Genomic DNA, 18452 nt, shown 5'->3' with positions numbered 1-18452 from the left:
GCAACACGAGAAAATATTACCAGACTGAAAGAGTAGTAGATGCTTGGAACAAGCTTCCAGCAGACGTGGTTGGTAAATCCACAGTAACTGAATTTAAACATGCCTTGGATAAACATAGATCCATCTTAAGATAAAATACAGGAAATAGTACAAGGGCAGACTAGATGGACCATGAGGTCTTTTTCTGCCTCAATCTTCTATGTTTCTATGTTTCTATGTCCCTGCATGCCCCCAGGGGATCTAAGTCCAGCCCACCTTGAATGCCTTTCTTATCTCTCTCTCATTTCCCTTGACCACTGGTTGATCATATTCTTGTAGAGAGCTTAAGCATACAATAAATCTTTATGCTCATTTGAACTTCCTGAACTTCTTGACTTCCTCGGAGCTTGAGATATGAACAAGGAAGCTGTTCCACTGGTTCATTGTACTGACTGTTACGAAGTTCATCTTCAACTCCTGTTTGTTTTTCTTCTTGATTTGTTTCCATTCCTTGTTTCTTGATCTACCTTATAATGCTTTGCAAAATAAATAGATTTCCCTCTTCTTTGTGGCAACTCTTCAAATACTGCTGGAATACTCCTATCATGTTGCCCTAGTTCTTTTCTCGAGACCAGTGTTTCCCAACCTTGGCAACTTGAAGATATTTGGACTTCAACTCCCAGAATTCCCCAGCCAGCATTTGCTGGCTGGGGAATTCTGGGAGTTGAAGTCCAAATATCTTCAAGTTGCCAAGGTTGGGAAATACTGCTCTGGACTAACCATACTTAGTTTCTGCAACTGTTCCTTATATATGTTTCAGTCTCCACGCCCTTAAATCTTCTTGGTTGCTCTTTTTTGCACTTTTTCCAAAGTCTCAACACTTTTTGGTAATGTGGTGACCAAACCTGAATGCAATATTCCAGGTGCGGTCTTACTAAGGATTTATAAAGCAGTACTAATATTTCACAGATTTAATTCTATGCCTCTGTTTATACTACCAAAGATTACATTAGCTTTTTTGGATGCTGCTGCACACTGCTGACTCATATTCATTATTCTGTAATCTACAACTTCTACACTGCAAAAACATATGGACTACAAAACTGAATCAGGGCAAAGCAATAGAATAGACGCAATTTGCATAGACTTCTGTAAAGTTTTTAATTCAGAGGTACATGACAAGCTACTTCTAAAACCAAAATCCTATGGCATCTCTGGACCCCTAAATGATTGGATAGTTGTGTTCCTGTCAAACAGACAATAAGTAGTCAAAATAGGAAACACCAATTGTTAAATTCTACCGGTTCTAACCGGTTTGCACAAGCTGTGGTGGCGGCTGCACACAGTTTAGTGATTCAGTAGCGGTGATGGTTTGTTTTTTTAAAAAAAGTTGGTCATGCCCACGCAGTCACATAATTCCTCCAACAAGCCATGTCCACTAAGCCACACCCACAGAACTAGTGGCAATTTTTTTTTACATTTCACCACTGGGGAGCGCCCTATCAAATCCTGCACCTGTCAACAGAGGTGTCCCCCAAGGGCCAACACTCTATACTTTTCGTACATGACCTTTGTGATCATTTCATAAACAACTGTGTACTCTTTGCTGATGATGTAAAACTATTTAATACCATCGACAGTGCTGCTACCCTTCAAAAAGACCTTGCTTTATGTCAAAATGGTCAAACAATTGGCAACACCAAATCTCAACCAACAAATGCTCTGTCTTTCTACATTAGCAAAAAGAATCCAAACACAAAATACAAGCTGAGCGGACATCCTCTTGTAAAGGACCCTCACTCTGTCAAGGATCTCGAAGTACTCAAATCTAATGATCTAAGTGCCAAAGCCCACTGTAACATCATCGCTAAAAAGGCATCAAGAGTTCTAAATCTAATCTGGCGTAGCTTCTTCTCCATAATATTACATTACCAACCAAAACATACAAAACATTTGCTTGACCAATTCTCGAACACAGCTCACCTGACTGGAACCCGCACTGCATATTGGACATTAATACAATTGAGCGAGTCCAGAGATATTTCACGAGAAGAATCCTTCACTCCTCTGCTCACAACCTTATTCTACCAACTTGAAATTCTGGGCTTAAACAACTTCAAACCATGCCACCTTTGGTATGGCTTAAGCATAATTCATAAGATTATCTGTCACAGTGTCCTACCTATCAAAGACTGCTTCAGTTTCAACCACAACAATACAATAGATACAAAATAAAAGTAAACAGCCCAGAGTTCGTTGAAATTGGGCAGCATATAAATACAAACAAACAAACAAACAAACAAACAAATAAATAGAAATAATCAATCAATCAATCAATCAATCAATCTGCTCCAAACTCAATTGCAGAAAATATAACTTCAGCAACAGAGTGGTCAATGCCTGGAATACACTAACTGACTCTGTGGTTTCATCTCCAAACTCCCAAAATTTTAACCTTAGACGGTCTACTGTTGACCTCACTCAGTTTCTTTAAGGGGCATACATACATAAGCACACCAACATGCCTACCGTCCCTGATCTAATGTCTCCTTTTTGTTTTTATTTGTTTTTATTCCATACTTATACTCATATATCCCATCTAATATTTGTTTGACAAAATAAATAAAATAAATGTTTAAGTGATCATCCATTAAGACTCAAGGTCTCTCTCCTAGTGACTGCTTTTGAGACAGGTTTCGCCTAATTTGTACCTATACCTTTGGCTTTTCCCACCGAGGTATAAAACATAGAAACATAGAAACATAGAAGACTGACGGCAAAAAAAGACCTCATCATCCATCTAGTCTGCCCTTATACTATTTCCTGTATTTTATCTTAGGATGGATAGATGTTTATCCCAGGCATGTTTAAATTCAGTTATTGTGGATTTATCAACCAGGTCTGCTGGAAGTTTGTTCCAAGGATCTACTATTTCAGTAAAATAATATTTTCTCATGTTGCTTTTGATCTTTCCCCTAACTAACTTCAGATTGTGTCCCCTTGTACTTGTGTTCACTTTCCTATTAAAAACACTTCCCTCCTGGACCTTATTTAACCATTTAACATATTTAAATGTTTCTATCATATCCCCCCTTTTCCTTCTGTCCTCCAGACTATACAGATTGAGTTCATTAAGTCTTTCCTGATACGTTTTATGCTTAAGACCTTCCACCATTCTTGTAGCCCGTCTTTGGACACTTTCAATTTTGTCAATATCTCTTTGTAGGTGAGGTCTCCAGAACTGAACACAGTACTCCAAATGTGATCTCACCAGCGCTCTATATAAGGGGACCCCAATCTCCCTCTTCCTGCTTGTTATACCTCTGGCTATGCAGCCAAGCATCCTACTTGCTTTTCCTACTGCCCGACCACACTTGCTTTCCCCCCCTAACAAGAAAAAACTATGGATGGATAATAGCTTTTTTTTCTCCTTTTCTTTTTAATGGATGAAATGCCTTTGGAAAATCTGTCGTCCGTCCCCCCCACACTTTTTCCTTTTAAAAAATAGTCTTTTTAGCAAACTACTGTGTTTTCTTCTCTTGCTCCACCTCATCATCTAATCATCATCTAATCATCATCCCCTATACTTCATGTCTGTGAAAGTGTAGCCCCAATCCAGGTCAGAGTAGTGAATATTCCAGTTGTTGTTGTTTTTTTAAATAACCATATAGGCCAAAAATAATGTCCGAACAGAAAATAGAACAAAGCAGATTTTTGAAGATTCATTCGTACTTAGATAGGGCCAAGATTCTACTGGATTTGCCATTTTGCCCCCCAATAGGCATGCATTCGATAGCAGAAAAGATTTCTCTCCGTTCATAAGCTATTCCCCTGTTCCCAATTGCTTTAAAATACAACTCCAGGATTTGATTTACTACAAACTCTTTGCTTCCCAGTGGATAGTTGGAAATATGCAACCATAATTAAGCCCACTGAGTATTATCTTGGCATTTGTAGCTTGAATCTCTCTCCAAGCACTTCTTCCTTCCTGTTATCTTGCTGGTGTTTATTTCCATGATACTACTTTGGGGAGGGGGAAAGAAAAACCCTGTAGATAGATGGGGTTGAAATAAATTTTTAAAGATATTTGGGGGGCATGATGGATTGATAGAGAACTGATTCTAATCCCTGTATGGATTATTGACAGACAGATGGGGAAATGGCTTTCAGATTTTTGAATCTCATCAAACTAAGCCTACCTTCCCTGCCTTAACACTTGCCATGTTAGTAGATGTTGCGAACATTAATTTGGGGCATTGTGGAAAAAGACTTCCAGTAGTACCACTTTCGTATATTTAATGAATATATGAGAAATATATTCTTGTCCAAAGTAAAGGTAGAAAAGAAAATATGGGGGGGGGGGGGGGGGGAGAGTGAGAGTGGAAGGGCCCAAGTTAATTCAATTCCCAAATGGGTATTTCCTGGAAATCCTATATATTCCACATCAAATATCAAACACAAACCAAAAATGGATTGTCAAAATTTTACATATATCCATATCCATCACTCAGTTCCCTTCTGGAGTAAGAGGCATTAAGTAAACTATTTAATATCTACATGAAACCGCTGGGTGAGATCATCCAAGGGCATGGGGTGAGGTATCATCAGCATGCTGATGATACCCAGCTGTACATCCCCACCCCATGTCCAGTCAACGAAGCAGTGGAAGTGATGTGCCAGTGCTGGAGGCTGTTGGGGTCTGGATGGGTGTCAACACACTCAAACTCAACCCTGATAAGACGGAGTGGCTGTGGGTTCTGCCTCCCAAGGACAATTCTATCTGTCCGTCCGTTACCCTGGGGGGGATTATTGACCCCCCTCAGAGAGGGTCCACAACTTGGGCATCCTCCTCGACCCACAGCTCACATTAGAGAACCATATTACAGTGATGGCGAGGGGGACATTTGCCCAGGTTCGCCTGGTGCACCAGTTGAGGCCCTACCTGGACCGGGAGTCACTGTTCACAGTCACTCATGCCCTCATCACCTCGAGGTTCGACGACTGTAATGCTCTCTACATGGGGCTACCTTTGAAGAGTGTTCGGAAACTTCAGATTGTGCAGAATGCAGCTCCGAGAGCAGTCATGGGCTTCCCCAGGTATGCCCATGTTACACCAACACTCCGCAGTCTGCATTGGTTGCCGATCAGCTTCCGGTCACAATTCAAAGTGTTGGTTATGACCTATAAAGCCCTTCATGGCATCGGACCAGAATATCCCCGGGACTGCCTTCTGCCGCACGGATCCCAGTGACCGATTAGGTCCCACAGAGTGGGCCTTCTACGGGTCCTGTTGATGAAACAATGTCGTCTGGTGGGACCCAGGGGAAGAGCCTTCTCTGTGGCGGCCCTGATCCTCTGGAATCAACTCCCCCGAGAGATTAGGACTGCCCCCACCCTCCTTGCCTTTTGTAAACTCCTTAAAACTCACCTCTGTCGTCAGGCATGGGGGAATTGATTCCCCTGGGCCGTTTCCGCTTTATGTATGGTTTGTATGAGATGTATGTCTGTTTTTATATTAATGGGTTTTAAATTGTTTTAATTTTGGATTTGTATTGTTTCAGTTGTTGTGAGCCGCCCTGAGTCTTCGGAGAGGGGCGGCATACAAATCTAATAAATAAATAAGTAAGTAAGTAAGTAAGTAAGTAAGTAAGTAAGTAAGTAAGTAAGTAAGTAAGTAAGTAAATAAATAAAAAATAAATAAATAAATAAATAAACAAACAAACAAACAAACAAACAAACAAAGACAAGGAATAAGAAATAGCAAGAGAGATTTAAGATATGAATTGCCCCCCCTCATCTATCTGTCTGTCTGTCTGTCTGTCTGTCTGTCTGTCTGTCTGTCTGTCTGTCTATCTATCTATCTATCTATCTATCTATCTATCTATCTATCTATCTATCTATCTTTCTATCCATCTGAAGGTAAGTAAGTAAGTAGATAGATGAGTAGATAGGTAAATAGGCAGATAGGTAGATAGATGATAGAGATGATAGTGATATAGATACATATGGTTGATAAATGATAGATGACAAAATATAGATTACAGATTGATAGGTAGGTATATGTGTGTGTGTGTGTGTGTGTGTGTGTGCGTGAGAGAGAGAGAGAGATATGAAAAAGGACTATGTAATTTTTAGTTTCAGGTATTATGGCAATCAAGGGTCTCTTTTCATGTGACATTATCCATGTCTCACATTATCTAGAAAAAAGGTTAGCTTTGGGCACGTATTCTGCTAAACTAATTGAGTTGTCTGTTGTGTGAGCCACAGAAGCTAAAAGAGGCTATTCACTAGTGTTGATGGAAAAAACTGTTTTTTGTATGGATCCTTTCATAGTTTTCCTGTCTCCTAAGGAAGAGACGGATGTTATAAAATCTCCTATGCAGGACTGTGAACACAAACACATACACAACACCAATGACATTTCCAGCTTCTAGAGTCATTAGCAAGGGATCAAATGAACTCTTCAGCTGTTTTGCCACATTGCAAGTTATTTTTATAAAAACCTGTATCAAGTGGAGGAACTGGGCAGCCTTGGGGTGATGAATTGAATCCAGCCTTGATATAATTGACAATAAATATCATACAGAGGACATTGTGCGGTATTTCAACCCGAATTCCGATTCAGCATTTGTACTGCTTGGAAGGATTGATGCTAGTAAATGTTAGGGTAGAATCCCCAAAACCATTTCACTATTTTTTTTGTCCTATACTCCCTTTCCTTCAAAGGGGAAAAATAACAGAGAAAAGAATTTATTTATTTATTTGATTTATTTATTTTGTCAAGTACTATGCAAAGATATAATAATATTCATATTCATGATACTAGTAAAAAAGAAACATTAGGACAGGGAACGGAAGGCACTCTGGTGCACTTATGCAGGCCCCTTACTGACCTCTTGGGAATCAGGAGAGGTCAACAGTGGATAGTCTAAGGGTAAAACTTTGGGGGTTGGGTGAGGATACTACAGAGTCTGGTAGTGGGTTCCATGCATAACCTACTCAGTTACTAAAGTCGTATTTCCTGCAGTCACGTTTGGAGTGGTTTACATTACGTTGTGTGCTTGTGTGTTGTTGTGGTTGAAGCTGAAGTAGTTGCTGACAGGAAGGATGTTGTAGCAGATGATTTTATGAGCTATGCTTAGATCATGTTTAAGGCGACATAGTTCTAAGCTTTCTAAACCTAGGATTGTAAGGCTAGTTGCGTAGGGTATTCTGTTGCGAGTGGAGTAGTGAAGGGCACGAATCCCAGCGACCGGTTAGGTCCCACAGAGTTGGCCTCCTCCGGGTCCCGTCGACTAAACAATGTCATCTGGCGGGACCCAGGGGAAGAGCCTTCTCTGTGGTGGCTCCGACCCTCTGGAACCAGCTCTCCCCAGAGATTAGGATTGCCCCCACCCTCCTTGCCTTTTGGAAACTCCTTAAAACCCACCTCTGTCGTCAGGCATGGGGGAATTGAAACATCTCCCTCTTGCCCATGTAGTTTTTGTGTATGATTAGATTATGTGCTTGTTTTTTTTTATATATTGGGGCTCTTTTGGATTTTTTAAAAAATTTAAAACTGTAATTTAGATTGCGAAATATTAGATTTGTTACTATGTTTTGTTTACCATTGTTGTGAGCCGCCCCGAGTCTACGGAGAGGGGCAGCATATAAATCCAATAAATCTAATCTAATCTAATCTCTTCAGGTGAAGTATCTCTGGACATTTTCTAATGTCCGAAATGCATTGTGGGTTCCGGACAGATGAGCTGTGTTCAAGTATTGGTCTGAGGAAAGTTTTGTATGCTCTGGTTAGTAGTGTGAGATTACCGGAGCAGAAGCTACATAGGATTAGGTTAACACAAGTCTTGAAGCCTTTTTGGTGATGTTGTTGCAGTGGGCTTTGGCACTTAGGTGCCAAACACTTATGAGATGTAGAATAAGGAAAGAAGCACATGTGTCTGAAATTATTTTTCAGAGCCTTAATACAATTTTTAGAGACTTAATACAATTAGGAGCATGAACATGAAGTGGAATCCAGAGTATGATACCTGTTCTGTCTGGGTTCCCCCAGACCTCAACACCAACTGGAAAAAACAGCCAGACACGCTGGTAAAAGCAAAAGTACTTTATAGCTTGAAAAATAAACCCAGAGAAAAACCTGTTCTTCCCCACAGGCAGGTTATGAGACTTTACAGCAGAGTCCTGATGTCCAGACAATATAGCAGCCTTCTTGCTGGCACACCCACCACTGTAGAGAATAAGTCCCCCCACCTTTCCCCCCCAAGGTTTCAGTATTCAAAGTCACAAACCAGAATTCCAAGACGCCAAAGAGCACAGCCAGGTCCCAGGACTCCCAAAGATAATACTCCACAAGCCAGGAAGGGTGAGTCTGCCTTTTAGCCTTTCCAGAGAGCACCACACCCAAACCCAGCTGTTGTCTCTTTAGTGCTGAAAGTACCTAGCTAATTGGTCCCTTCTTTGTGTTGCTCTTCTCTGTCGCAGATCGATTATTGCTTGTGCATTTTCCTCTAAGGAATCCAGGCTGCTTGCTGGGGAGAGCTCCCTCTCGGGGGCCTCTGGCTGTTCCCCCTCTTCCTCAGCCTGAGATTCCTCCTCCTCGTCTGCCTGCACCTCCTGTTCCTCATCCTCCCCCTCTGAGCAGGAAACCGACAGAAGATCAGCCGTTCCCTGAGGGGCCTCGGACGGAATCACAACAGATACCATGGTCTTTTGAGACTGGAGGATGCCAATGCAAATACAATTAGGAGGAAGTTTCAGCTGACTTTTATTAATCAACTTTGTTCCAAGATCTCATTAACTTCAATGTCCATTTTACACCTCCGGTCTCCTGAATCATGAAAGGCTGATGGCTATCATGAGATGTTGTCTTCTATGGGTTGTCATTTTGTGAAACAGGTAAATCTTGTGCAGATATCAAAATGGCAACCAGTAGATGAATCTACAGAAGTCTCTCTCAACCTTTTTTTTTTTCCTTTAGAGGAATGCCTAAAATTGATTTTTGTCTCTTGCTTCCTTTCATTTTAAGACCAGACTTGGAATACTACATCTAGTTTTGATCGCCACAATGCAAAAAGGATGTTGAGACTCTAGAAAGAGTGCAGAGAAGAGCAACAAAGATGATTAGGGGACTGGAAGCTAAAAGATACGAATAATGGTTGCTGGAATCTGTCTAGTTTAGTGAAAAGAAGGACCAGGGGAGACATGATAGCAGTGTTGCAATATATAGTGGTACCTCTACTTACAAACTTAATCCGTTCTGTGACCAGATTCTTAAGTAGAAAAGTTTGTAAGAGGAATCAATGTAAAAGCAAATAATGCATGCAGTTGGGGAAATCACAGGGAGGTTGGAGGCCCTGTTTCCTCCCAGGAGATTCCTAGAGAGGCCCCATGGAGGCTTCTCCCAGCCTTTTCTGGCCCTGTTTCCTCCCAGGAGATTCCTAGAAAGGCCCCACAAAGGCTTTTCCAGCCCTGTTTCCTCCCAGGAGATTCCTAGAGAGGTCTCATGGAGGATTCTCCCTGCCTTTTCTGGTTACAGTTTGGGGGGTTTGGGTTTGTAAATGGAAAATGGTTCTTGACAAGAGGCAAAAAAAATCTTGAACAACGGTTCTTATCTAGAAAAGTTTATAAGTAGAGGCATTCTTGGGTAGAGGTATCACTGTATGAGGCATTGCCACAAAGAAGAGGGACTCAACCTATTCGCCAAAGAACCAGAACAAGAAGCAATGGATGGAAACTAGAAGAATGGATGGAAACAAGAAGCAATGGATGGAAACTAGAAGAATGGATGGAAACAAGAAGCAATGGATGGAAACTAGAAGAATGGATGGAAACAAGAAGCAATGGATGGAAACTATTCAAGGAGAGAAGCAGCCTGGAACTAAAGAGAAATTTCTCTGATTAGAACAATTAATCATAGGAACAAGCCTCTAGTAGTTGTGAATGCTCCAACAGTGGAGATTTTGGGCAGCCAGTTTTCTGAAATGGTATAGGCCAGGGGTAGGCAAATTTGGCTCTTCTATGATATGTGGACTTCAACTCCCAGAATTCCTGAGCAAGCATGATTAGCTCAGGAATTCTGGGAGCTGAAGTCCACAAGTTACAGAAGAGCCAAGTTTGCCTCCCCCTGGTATAGGCCTTCCTATCTGAGCAGCGGGTTAGACTAGAAAACCTTTAAGTTTCCTTCCAACTCTGTTATTCTATATAATCTATTACCTTCTCATATTCTGTTTCATAGGTAAGAAAAAAAATAGCCTGTAGTAGATAGGACCCATTTATCTGCTAATTTGTCAGTTTACAGCTTCAAGGACCCAACCTGCCTGTTGCACCGTTTTGGCTTGGAGAAGTAATAAATAAATATCATTTAATCAGTGCCACTCGCGGAGTGCTGTGCAAAGGCCCTGTGACTTGATCCGAAATGCTGGAGATTGGGTCTTTTGGCTGAGCACCAAAATCACCGTGCTTTTCCACATGGACCGTTGTCATAAAAATGTTCTGTTTAAAAAAAAAAAGTTATTCCTCCGTCGGTGCTGACAATCTATTGGTTTCCGTGGCTGCGTGCAACCAGATGACATCGTTTCAGTAGATTTCAATTTATTTGGAATGCAAAGGTCTCAAGGCAGGATTGGAAGCGTAGCTAGAGAGCGTTAAAAGAGACCCATTTCTGACGGGGAATGCTAGCTGTGATTATGCAAAACGAGGCTCAAAAGAGACGTTCTGGGGCTGCGGTGCGCAAAATTTCCCTTCCACTCTCTTGGCCTGCCACGCAGAAGTGAATTATTACTTTTTGATCATCTGCAGAGGCAGTAGAAGAGATATTTGAAACCCACTGCACCATGGGGGTTCGCCCAGCCAATGGGTAGCCAAGGTTATTCATAAATCTAGGGCCAAAAGAGCCTTGTTCCGTGAAAACACCAGCGAAAAACGTATCACGCATTTGCATTGCACAGGTCACATAAATCTCTTCCATTTGCATCATTTGATTGGAATGCAAGGGAAAATGGTTTGGGCTATCAGGCTATCGGAGAGACAAGGATAGGGCACTTGGATGGGAAAATGCTTGAAAACACTGACACTGCTAAGTAGCCAAGCACATATTTTTTCCACGCAATTTCTGGATCTATATCTCTGTTTTTTCAGGAAACCCACCAAGGTTGGTCAAGACCTTGGGGTTTGGATCAGCCTTGGATAAGCTGGTGTTTTCCTACGCAATCTTGTTTTGCAATGCTTATTTTAATTCTGCTCATATTATTGGGAAATAATCAGATTCCACTGAGTGATGGATAGCTTTCAAGGTTGACAGTTTCTCCACAAGGGAATTGTATGTGGATGGGTCTAATAATTTTGGAAAATAGTACACAGACATATTCTGCTAAACCCCAATCCACATGCACAGAATACACTCTCAAAGATCAACTCATCGACAATAACCAACAAAACCAAATAAAATAGAGAAGGAAACAATGAATAATCCAAGTCTATGACATTATAGCAAATATTTAAACACTGCATAAACATTCATAAGCAATAACACAATAAGAAAACAAAAAGATTCTTTTGTAGTAAAAGTCATGAGATTTGTGCCAAAAGGGAAAATGTTATAGTTAATTTTATTCCTTTTGATGGGGGGGAGGGGGGGAGGTTGACTTTTTAGTAATTGATAAATTATACATACATCTCCTCGATCTAATCTTTAATAGGCAGAAGAATGTTACTTTTAATTCTCTTGGCATTTCTCCACACATGATATAACAAAGGTCCCTTAAAACAGTTAAATTTAACACTTTTGGAATGTAATTCAATATAATATAGTTAACATTCTGATATTTCCCCATAAATCTACTTAAACATATTAAAATGTTAGTTTAAAAATGTCAATAATTCAAAAGAGAAAATCATGTGACTAAATGACCTCTTGTGATATCTGTTGTCTATGCTTTCAAATATATTCTTTAGGTCATCCAATAAATCTTTTGATATATGCAATTTCCCTCTTAAATCTAATGGGACTGATTTGACATTCTTTAAAATATATGTAAATAATATTGTATTTAATCAAGAGGCAATGTGGATACCCTCCTAATTTCATCGATAGGATGAGAAAATTGAGATATACGAGGGTCGCCCAGAAAGCAATGCACCACATTTTTTTTCTCAGCCTACAGTAATTGTACGAATGTAAAACTTTAGATATACATTATTTGAATTGTCAGAAGTGCATGTGTAAATTTTGTGTTTCTTCAGACAGATAGCGTAGCTGCAGCAGTGTTTTGAAATGGCGTCTGTAAGTGATGTACGATACAAACAGCGTGTCGTCACTGAATTTCTCACTGTGGAGAAAGAAACTGTTGGGAACATTCACAAACGTTTGTGTACAGTTTATGGAGAATCTGCAGTCAACAGAAGTACGGTTAGTCGCTGGGCACAGAGGGTGAGGCCATTAGAGGTGAATTCGCATAGTGCAGAAATGACTTCATGACCAGAACAAGGAGTGGTACCAATAGGGCATATATTAGATTAGATTAGATTTATTGGATTTATATGCCGCCCCTCTCTGCACACTCGGGGCGGCTCACAACAATGGTGAAGAACAGAACATAGTAACAAATCTAATATTTAAAAATGTAGATTACAGTTTTAAATTAAAAAATCCAAAAAAGAAACCCCAATATATAAAAAACAACACACAATCGAATCATACACAAAAACTAAATGGGCAAGGGGGAGATGTTTCAATTCCCCCATGCCTGATGGCAGAGGTGGGTTTTAAGAAGTTTACGAAAGGCAAGGAGGGTGGGGGCAATCCTGATCTCTGGGGGTAGCTGGTTCCAGAGGGTCGGGGCCGCCACAGAGAAGGCTCTTCCCCTGGGTTCCGCCAGACGACATTGTTTAGTCGACGGGACCTGGAGAAGGCCAACTCTGTGGGACCAAACCAGTCGCTGGGATTCGTGCGGCAGAAGGCAGTCTCGCAGATATCCTAGTCCGATGCCCTTGTGTCTCGCTGGAGGAAGGCCATAGAATGGGATGGAGATTGCATGGAAAAATAGAAAGTGTAGAAGAAACATCTTTCTTTCTTGTGTGTAAATTTTATTGTGGTCAATAAATATTTGTTGAAGAAAAAAAAATTGGTGCATTACTTTCTGGTCGACTCTTGTATATTCAAATATTTTCCTCTTGGTAGCATCTTTACTGCATCTTGCAGGAATCTGACCCAGATAAAAGGCCAAATATAACTTAATTATAATAATTATTAATTATATTATATTATTAATTTATTATAATAATAGTAACGATTGGATTAGATGATTAGATTATAATCAATTATTATTAGAGTGGCAGTGGAGAGTGCAGTGACTGATATGGTTAGAAGGCTGGGTTGACAATTTTTGAGCCACGCGTGCAGCAGTGTGGTGGAGCGATCTCCCATCATTCGCTCCAGTCAACGATGCTGCTGCTAGCTGATCCTTTCACCATGGAAACTCTTTGGTACTTCTGACACAGAAGTCTTGCATAGTACAGAGAACCAATTTGGTCTAGCTAGAAATCGTGAGACTGTGAGTTCTAGTCTTCCTTAGGCTTGAAGGACAGTCCAGAGACTCTAGGCCAGTCATTTTTGTCCTCTGGCGGTAATCCATCCCACAGGACTGTTGTGAGGGAAATAGGAATATATGAATGTTATGTACATTCACTACCCTGTTTCCCCGAAAATAAGACGTACCCCGAAAGTAAGGCATGTCAGAGGTTTTGCAGAATTTGCTAATATAAGGCATAGTCAAGTTTACATACACTACGGTGGAAAAACATACGGTACCATTCAAAGCTGTTCATAGCGGTACCGTAATAATGTGGCGTCCCCTGCTGGCCCCTTCCATTGCTTTGTACCATCCAGTACAGCAGACACAGTCTGCTTACTGTCTCACCGCCATTACAGTCTCCACCACAGTGCATAGACTATAGTTCCTCTGGTGGCCGGAAGCTGCAATAGCGGGAGTATACTGTTGTACCATATAAGTGCTGTCGTTTGTGTGTGTGTGTGCCATACTGACAGGTACCGTACCGTAATCAGTGTACCGTACGGCACACTTTCTTTGGGGGTGTCAGCTTTTCTGCCTGTGAATTTGTCTTATTTGAGAAATATAAGGCACCCCCCGAAAATAAGACGTAGCACAACTTTTGGAGCAAAAATTAATATAAGACAGTGTCTTATTTTGGGGAAAACACAGTATCTTGAGTTACCGGTATTTGTAAAAATCATAGAGGTGAGACACAAATAAATAGCAAAAGCACCTAGCCCTACTTATTGATTGGTTGGTTGGATTTATATGCTGCCTCTCTCCGAGGACTCAGGGTGGCTTACAATGTATAAAAACAACAGAGTACAATTGTTAAATCCCATTGATTAAAACTAAATGAACAATCTAAGATCCCCAGTTGTACTGAAAGTCAGTCATATCCATTCAAACAACAACCCTACAAACATTCGTCAGTCAGGAGGCTGAGATCTAATCGCCCCAGGCCTGGTGGCATAAATGAGCCTTAAGACTCTTGCAAAAGGCGAGGAGGTTGGGGATGGTGCGAATCTCTAGCGGGGGGAGCTGATTCTGCGGGCCCCCTGCAGAGAAGGCTCTTCCCCTAGGTCCTGCCAAACGACATTGTCTAGTTGACGGGCCCCAGAGAAGGCCAACTTTGTGGGATCTAACCAGTCGCTGGGACTTGTATGGCAGAAGGCAGTCCCGCAAGTAATCTTTCTTTCTTTCTTTCTTTCTTTCTTTCTTTCTTTCTTTCTTTCTTTCTTTCTTTATTTATTTATTTATTTATTTATTTATTTATTTATTTATTTTGTCTGTCCAATACATAATACACATTGAAGAGAAAGATATGTAATAATATAAGTAAAGAAAAGAATAGAAGATAAGATATAAAACTATAGGTGAACATATTTGAAAGGAAGAAAAGATAAATGAGATAAGGAGAGACAATTAGACAGGGGACGGAAGGCACACTAGTGCACTTATGCACGCCCCTTACTGACCTCTAAGGAACCTGAAGAGGTCAATCGTGGATAGTCTAAGGGAAAAATGTTTGGGGTTAGGGGTTGACACTACTGGCCCAATGCCATGTAGGGCTTTATCCCTGTCCCACTTCATAGTGCCTTACAGCTCTCTCTGAGCCTGTGATGGTGAACCTATGGCACGTGTGCCACGGGTGGCACGCAACGACATATCTGATGGCACACAAGGCTTTGCCCTGTGCCAGCTCCAGTGAGCACTGACCAGCTAATTTTGACCTCCCAGAGGGTGAGGGAGGCTGCTTTCGCCCTCCCCAGGCTTCAGGAAAGCCTCCAGGGGATGGTGAAAAATGGACCCAAGGGGCCTACCAGAAGTTCAGAAACAAACATCCAGTAGGCCTGTTGGATCATTTTTAATGTCATTTGGCGGGTCCCAGGGGAAGAGCCTTCTCTGTGGCAGCCCCGGCCCTCTGGAATCAACTCAACTCAGATTAGAACTGCCCCCACACTCCCTGTCTTTCGTAAATTACTCAAGACCCATGTATACCACCAGGCATGGGGGAGTTGAGACACCTTTCCCCCAGGCTTTTTTATATTTATGTTTGGGTATATATATGTTGTTTGCTTTTTTAAATATGATAGGGTTTTATGTGCTTTTTAATATTAGATTTGTTTTCACTGGAATATTGTTTTTATTATTGTTGTGAGCCGCCCCGAGTCTTCGGAGAGGGGTGGCATACAAACCTATTAAATTGAATTGAATTGAAATTGAATTAACCTTACACAGGCTTCAGGAAAGGGCCCAATGGGGGAAATGTGAAGGCTTCATTGAGGTCTGTGCGCATGCATGCAGGGTTTGTGTGCAGGGTGTGTGTGTGTGTATGTGTGCATGCCCAAGGGGAAGGCATTGCATTTGGGTGTGGGCACATGTCCGTGTACTATCGCGTGGATGCCCGACCTTTTGGCTCCCAAGCAAAAAAAGGTTCGTTATCACTGCTCTAAGAAGTTTACAGACTCAGCCTATTGCTCCCAACTATCTGGGCCCTCATTTTACTGACCTTGGAAGGATGGAAGGCTGAGTCAACCTTGTGCCAGTCAGGATCGAACTCCTGGCAGTGGGCAGAGTTAGCCTTCGATACTGCCACGTGGCGACAGTTGTGTGTGCACCACCACTTTAAATATAGATAAATACAAAAATGATCACTCACAGCTGCAACACTCACTTGAACGTTTGTGAATCAAGTTCTGAGTGAACGAGTGAGATGGGCGGGAAGTGTTTTTGTTTGACTTGTAGCTATTTTTCACAAGTGCAGGCAGCAAACTTCAGATCGTGCAATGCAGCTGCGAGAGCAATCATGGGCTTCCCTAGGTATGCCCATGTTACACCAACACTCCGCAGTCTGCATTGGTTGCCGATCAATTTCCGGTCACAATTCAAAGTGTTGGTTATGACCTATAAAGCCCTTCATGGCATCGGACCAGAATACCTCCAGGACCGCCTTCTGCTGCTCGAATCCCAGCGACCGGTTAGGTCCCACAGAGTTGGCCTTCTCCGGGTCCCGTCGACAAAACAATGTCGTCTGGCGGGACCCAGGAGAAGAGCCTTCTCTGTGGCGGCCCCGACTGTCTGGAACCAACTCCCCCTGGATATCAGAGTTGCCCCCACCCTCCTTGTCTTTCGCAAGCTCCTTAAAACCTACCTCTGTCGTCAGGCATGAGGGAATTGAAATTTCCCTCCCCCCTAGGCTTATAGAATTTATACATGGTATGCTTGTATGTATTGGGGTTTTTTTAGATTGTTTTAATATTAGATTTGTTTACATTGTCTTTTTATATTGTTGTTAGCCGCCCCGAGTCATCGGAGAGGGGCGGCATACAAGTCTAATAAATACAAATACAAATACAAAATTCCAACTTTACTCCCCCGTGCAAATTGTCACACGAGCATCATCTGGTCTTGTGGGCATAGCCTGATATTGCCGGATGTGCAGAATTAACTTTTAAGTTTCATTATATTTACCGTAATGTAGAAATTACGTAGGAGAGAGGGAAAAAGAGGGAAATATACCAATCTGTTAAGCAAAAAATGCAACCTGTCACTTTCAATTAACTTGCTAAAAGGTTGTTAATGAATAAATATTGACTTTTGGAGGAAATGCTGCTTAATCGGATTCAGAACCATGTGTATGATTTGACAAATGATCAATAAGAAGTGAATGCATTCACGCTAACGCGAGGGGAACTGCCTTGGAAACAGGCTCCTGTTTTTATGGTAAAGGAAGCTGAGTTACATTTATTCTTCTATATTTAGAAGATGTTGTCATAGAAGGGTGGATAAACTGCAAGCTATCATACACATGATCCAGAATTTCCACCAAGCAAAATCCAAAGCTTGCAATTGAAATTTAGCCTTCAAATTCTAAAGCAATGCCTCTGGCTAGCCAACGAGGATTGCAAGGGTGAAACTTTTTCTCAGGTGACTCAACACAGTAAGCCAAGCCTTATGCAAACTTTATGTTAAGATTGAACTACTTTGCCTTTCTCAAACCTGAATGATATTCAACTTGCCAATGAACTGGGGAGAAAGGTGGTTTGATTCTGCTACCCAATGTGTGTACTATATACTATGTGTATATAGATATATACCCACTAAAACCCTCATTGTGTATTGGACAAAATAAATAAATAAAATAAATAAATAAAACCGACACAGACTTCAGAGGATAATCAGAACTGCAGAAAAAAATCAATTGCTGCCAACCTGCCTTCCATTGAGGACCTGTATACTGCCCGAGTCAAAAAGAGGGCAGTGAAAATATTTACTGACCGCTCACATCCTGGACATAAACTTTTTCAACTCCTACCCTCAAAACGTTGCTACAGAGCACTGCATACTGAGACAACTAGACACAAGAAGAGTTTTTCTCCCAAACACCATCACTCTGCTAAACAAATAATTTCCTCAACATTGTCAAACTATTTACTAAGTCTGCTCTACTATTACTACTATTTTTTTCTCATCATTCCTACCACCCATTTCCTCCCACCTATGACTGTATGACTGTAACTTGTTGCTTGTATCCTTAAGATTTTTATTAATATTAATTGCTTCCTCGTTGCTTATTTGACACCTATAATAGTGTTGTACCTCGTGATTCTTGACAAATGTACCTTGTCTTTTATGTACACTTGTCTTTTATGTGCACCAAGACAAATTCCTTGTGCGTCCAATCACACTTGGCCAATAAAGAATTCTATAAAGAATTCTTTATTTATTTTATTGTTTAACTATTGTTTCCTGCATTTGTGCAGAAAAATAAGACCTGGTTTTGATTCTTCCGTTCCAAAATCATGTACCCAATAAAAGTTTTACTTTTGGGAATTTAAACCCCTGAGAGTGTTTCCTTATTTTGGGTTCACTAGTCGGATAATTGATAGTTCATTGAAATGATCAACCAGCTAGGAT

This window comes from Erythrolamprus reginae, chromosome Z (genome assembly GCF_031021105.1).
Source record: "Erythrolamprus reginae isolate rEryReg1 chromosome Z, rEryReg1.hap1, whole genome shotgun sequence".
NCBI classification, from domain to species: Eukaryota; Metazoa; Chordata; class Lepidosauria; order Squamata; family Dipsadidae; genus Erythrolamprus; species Erythrolamprus reginae.
The sequence above is the reverse complement of the archived record's forward strand: the minus strand, read 5'-3'. Positions refer to the sequence as shown.